The sequence below is a fragment of the Glycine soja genome, chromosome 9 (genome assembly GCF_004193775.1).
Source record: "Glycine soja cultivar W05 chromosome 9, ASM419377v2, whole genome shotgun sequence".
NCBI lineage: Eukaryota > Viridiplantae > Streptophyta > Magnoliopsida > Fabales > Fabaceae > Glycine > Glycine soja.
Genome location: NC_041010.1, coordinates 13,216,625 through 13,222,421, shown reverse-complemented (window position 1 = coordinate 13,222,421; position 5,797 = coordinate 13,216,625). Strand labels below are relative to the sequence as shown.

General features: G+C 37.1%; 1 non-coding gene across 1 annotated transcript; it reads left to right on the top strand.

Moving 5' to 3' along the window:
• Window positions 1-1,021: 1,021 nt before the first annotated feature.
• LOC114369088 lies at window positions 1,022-1,128 on the top strand. The gene has a single exon (XR_003657546.1). It is a non-coding gene; the product is annotated as a small nucleolar RNA R71 (small nucleolar RNA).
• The last annotated feature ends 4,669 nt before the right edge of the window (window positions 1,129-5,797 follow it).

The window sequence follows — 5,797 nt, the reverse complement described above, 5'->3', positions numbered from 1 at the left end:
TTTAGATTCACCTGCATAGAAATTGTTAAGTAACTTACTCTTTAAATTTTTGTCATCATCTTTTTCTGGAGTAGAGTGAAGTTTGGCAGGTTCATTTGCGAATGAGGAAGATGTTGCTGGTTGAGGTCCATGACATTGCTTTCCCGACCTCAATGCAATGACACTCACATTTTTGGGATTCTGGACAGATTGAGAAGGTAATATCTCAGAATTCTAGGATTGTTGTTGATTTAACTGTGTAGCCAACTTCCCCATCTGATTAGTTAAGCTCTGAATGGAGGCTCTGGTCTCTTGTTGAAACTGCATGTTTTGCATAGTCATTTGCTTCACAAGTTCTTCAAGGGAAGGTTGTGGAGGAGCCTTAACTGTTTGCTGTTTCTAGGGTTGTTGTTGTTGCTGTTGCTGCTGGATTGGTGGAGGAACATATGGTCTGCTTAGGCCAGCAACATTATGAAAATAAGGCTGTTGTTGTTGCTTCTGTTGTGAAGGACTCGACCATCTAAGGTTGGGATGATTCCTCCACCTGGGATTGTACCAGTTGTTGGAGAGGTCATAATTGTTTTGTTTTAGCTGATTTTGCTGCTGAGGTTGAGGAGGTCTATTGTAGATGTTTGCAGCATAAGCTTTAGGCTGTTCAATTGCTTTAGATTGTTGCACAGAAGGGCAAAGGTCTGTGTGGTGGTCGGCAGAGGAGCATAAACCATAGAGTCTGGCAACAGGTGCAGATTTTTGATTCATGGCCAGTTGGGTTACCAGGTTAACCAAGGCATCTAGTTTACCTTCAAGCTTCTTAGTCTCTGCTGATGAAGACGAATTCGTGGCTACTTCATGCACTCCTCTAATGACAATAACATCATTTCTGGCAGTAAATTGCTAGGAGTTGGAAGCCATCTTCTCAATTAAATTTCTGGCTTCAGCAGGGGTCATGTCTCCAAGGGCTCCACCACTGGCAGCATCTATTATACTTTTCTTCATGTTACTGAGTCCTTCATAAAAATATTGGAGGAGAAGCTGCTCAAAAATCTGGTGGTGAGGACAATTGGCACATAGTTTCTTAAATCTCTCCCAGTATTCATATAAGCTCTCTCCACTGAGTTGCCTAATTCCTGAAATATCTTTTCTGATGGCCGTGGTCCTGGAAGTAGGGAAATTTTTTTTTTCTAAGAATACTCTCTTGAGGTCATCCCAGCTCGTGATAGATCTCGGAGCAAGGTAATATAGCTAGTCCTTTGCCACTCCCTCTAAAGAATGAGGAAAAGCCTTCAGAAATATGTGATCCTCCTGGACGTCTGGGGGTTTCATGGTGGAGCAGACAATATGGAATTCTGTTAGATGTTTGTGCGGGTCTTCACCTGCAAGGCCATGAAACTTTGGAAGCAAATGGATCAGTCCAGTTTTGAGAACATATGGGACATCCTCATCAGGGTATTGGATGCACAAGCTTTCATAGGTGAAATCAGGTGCAACCATTTCCCTTAGAGTCCTCTCACGGGGTGGAGGTTGTGTCATGTTCTCAGAATGTTCAAAATTAGAATGTTCAAAACTATAATGCTCAAAGTTAGGATGTTCAAAATCACCAATAACAGAATGCTCAGGATGCTCAAAAGGTTCTAAATGATGTCTAACTAATCTATGAAATGTCCTATCTATCTCAGGATCAAAGGGTTGTAAGTCATATGGATTGCCTCTAGTCATACACTATATTCAGCATGCACAACTAGTTGCCTTCTTTTGTAAGTAACAATGTAGGTTTGAACTACAGCTACCATTAAATGATATTGAAATGACTTGAAATTCTGTGAGAAACCTTATAAAATGATGAGAAGATAGCACAAAAAATTTCAAACAAAAATTCAAAGCCTAACTATAGAAGCTAAAAATGATAAGTTAAGAAAAATAAGAGAATAATTCTTGGAAAATAAAAAAACATCTGACAGAATCGCAATTTTTGGAAGAAGGAGACCTCATACAGCCTATGGAAGGCTTCCATGGCATGGGAAATGTTTTTCTACCCCAAATACATATATAATATTAGCGATTCTGATAACCGGAGCAAAAGTTATGGTCGTTTGAAGTTTTGACAAAAATCTAATTTGCTACTTTTTGGAACTTTCAAATCTGACCAAACTAAGGGCTCCAACTATTTTCCCACAAAATATGGATCAAAAGAAGTGACCACAAAAAATTCAGCCAATAATAACAACTATAGCTACCAAAACAAAAAATCCTAATTAATTCAGCAAGGGTGGTCTCTAAAATCCGTCGCTAAGGGATTTCCACTACTACCCTGTTTTCCAGTTCAACAAAAGTGGTCACTATATCTGTCGCAAAACACTATTCACAGCAAAACACCAAAACTGAAATAGGGGAAGTGCTGAATAGAAAAACTAAAACAGAACACACAATAAACAAAATAACAAGGTACTAAACAATACTAACACAACACGAAAGAATTAAACACTAACACAAGAATTAAACACTAACATGACACTAGCTATTATGAACCATTGGACACTGCTCCCCGTCAACGGTGCCAAATTTGATCGAGGCCATACCCGAATCAAATAAACATTAAAATGCAGTAAAGACAACTTGGGAAAGTTTGACTTTAAGTGTGCTAATGGAACATTACTTGGGTACTCTAAAATATCCAAGGCATACAAAGTTTACAACTCCAAGACCTTAGTCATGGAAGAAGTTATTCCTGTAAGATTTAATAACACAAAGCCTGATACAAAAATGTCAGAGCTTGATGAATCTTTTGCAAATTTAAGACTGAATGAAGACATTGGACCATTGGTAGAACAATCTACAGGAACGAATGTGTCTGATCAAGTAAAAGGACAACCTCAAGAAGAAAGAGAACCAACTGGACAAATTCTAAGCAAGAACCATCTAGAGAGTCAAATCATTGGAGACCCCTCAACCAAAGTCCAAACAAGAGGATCTCTTAGACAACAAGGTTTCATAACTCTCATTTTAGAAGTGGAAACCAAGCATATTAATGATGCTATGGAAGATAAGAATTGGGTAAAAGCCATGCAAGAAGAACTAGAAAAATTCAAGAAAAATGATATTTGGAAGCTTGTAGAACTACCACAAGAAAATAAAGTAGTGAGAGCTAAATGGGTGTTTAGAAACAAGTTGGGCGAGTGATCGAGGCCGTACTTGAATCAAATACTCATTAAAATGCAGTAACTAGGAAGTGATCCTAGGTCGTTTCCCAACGAGCAATGATAGACCAAATGTTCATAATAGATAGTAGGAAATAGTAACAAATTTGGGGGGGGGGGGGGTTGTTTGCTTTTGTAAATTAAACAGCGAGTAAAATTGAATTAGAAAATATCTGAATTAAAACACGTTGCTCCCCCTTGATTCACAAGCAAGTCTCTTATCCTAGGTTGCGAGAATTTATCCTTTATCAGTTCAACCACTTAATCCAACCCTAAATTAAATTACTAAGCGAAATTTAACATAAGGCATTCATTATGTGATTAAGAAGCACATACACCAATTACTCATAGACGATCATTAAGCATGAACGTAAATTAAGCGCAGAGACAATTAATCAAGCACTAAGCATGCATGAATTAATAGCAACAAATTCAGAGTAATTAGTGAAGAGGAAAAACTGAACAGAATTTAACAATAATGATAGAACCTCAAAGAGAACTGTGCTTGATCCTCAAGAGAAAAAAACGTTGGGGACTTAGCCTTCCATTAATCAATAGAGAATGAAATTATAGATTGACGAACAAAATTTTATTGCTAAAACGAAAAGTCAGAACTGGAATTGCAAAAACGAAAAAAAAAGGAGAAAGAGAAGAGAGAGAGCTAAACTAGAACCTTGGTGCTATTATATAGTTTTCCAGCCCCAAAGCTTACAAATTTGTTTTAAATCCAAGCCCATAAATAAAATCAAATCAAATCTAGATAAGATAAGATTTTGTAGAATAAAATAGTCTGCCCTCTTCAAGTCCAAGCCCAATTCTGGATTCAAGCCCAATGCTTCATTAATTCCTGAAATTAGATTAAAAACATCAATTTAGCTTAATGGGCCCAAATAATAAAACTGCCTAATTAATTTGACAATTAAGACTAATCAGTACTTAAAATGGTGCAAAAAGGGTTAAGAAATAGGAGAAAATAATGGCATATCAACGAGGCATGTAAGGTTGCGAGAAATAAGCCAAGACTGGTTGCCAAGGGTTAATCACAACAGGAAGGTATAGATTATACAAAAACCTTTTCTCTTGTTGATTGTCTAGAGGCAATACACATTTTACTCTCATTTGCAGTTCATACAAAAATGAGACTATATCAAATGGATATAAACACACATTCCACAATGGGTTGATACAAGAGGAAGTCTATGTAGAACAACCCCTAGGGTTTGAGAGTAACACTTTTCCACACCATGTTTTAAAACTAAATAAAGGATTGTATAGAGTTACGCAAGCTCTTCGAGCTTGGTATGAACATTTTAGTTCGTTTTTGTTAAACAATGGTTTGAAAAGGGAAAAGTGGATACAACTCTGTTCCACAAGAACTATGACTCCTAATTTATATTAGTTCAAATTTATGTGGACGACATTATATTTGGTGCCATTAATGAACCTCTCTATAGGGATTTTTCTAAGCTAATGCAGGTAGAATTCGAAATGAGTATGATGGGAGAGTTAAAGTTCTTCTTAAGACAACAAATAAAACATACTAGCAACGAAATCTATATCCGTCAAACCAAGTATGTCAAGGAACTTCTCAAGAAGTTCAAGCTGGAAGATGCAAAAGAAATGAAGACTCGTATGCATCCAACAACATGTCTTGGATAGGACGAGGAATCCAACAAAATGAATAACTCATAAGACAGAGCTATGGTTGGATCCTTATTATATCTTACTACATCCAGACTCGACATATTGTTTAGTGTTGGACTATGTGCCAGATTCCAACAACATCTAAGGGAAGTTCTGTAAGAACCTGCCTCATCGCTACGATATCACTACTATAAACCACATGAATTTCAATTTTTAAATAAAATTACGTTAATTGGCTTATGAAAAATGAGAGTAAATTTTTCGCGATATACGTTCACCAAACAAACGCACAATTACTTCAAGGAATATATATATATATATATAAACTCAGTACACATCATTCACATAACGTAAAGTAAACTAGTTCATACATATAATTAAATATGTGATTTACGTCCTCAATTCAAAAAGAATTATAGAACCAACTATGGAGGAGTTGATTAACAAAATACAACTCTCTCCCAAAATGATCCCAACATCATCACGTCGGCTTGGCGGCTCCACAAAAGAATCTCACTTCACGTACTCTACTGTTGTCTATCCATTCCCACGAACGAAGGTTCAAGATCATCACATGTACCAACCACACGGTACAAAAATTGTAAGGGTGGGCTTATTATAAAATAAATCAACACAAATATCAAATGACCATGATTGGTAAGAAAACATTAACAAATAGCATAATAATACACAAGCATCCATTAGTCCAAAATATACTCAACAAGTAGTCATCATCCTTCTATAGTCCAATCAATCATGCTCAGTATGATGCATGCACCTGACCTAAACTCTCAAATGCAATGTGGTACCATTGATCGAGAAATAGCCTAAGCGTGTCCATGCAACACTCTCACTTAGGAAAACTAGGCAACAAGTGTCGAGGTCACCCTGTCGTGCACAGGTAACTCCCCCCTTCCCCCCCATGGTGATAAACCTGAGTCTCAACGGAGTTTCAAATTGAGTGACATGCCCCTAAGTAC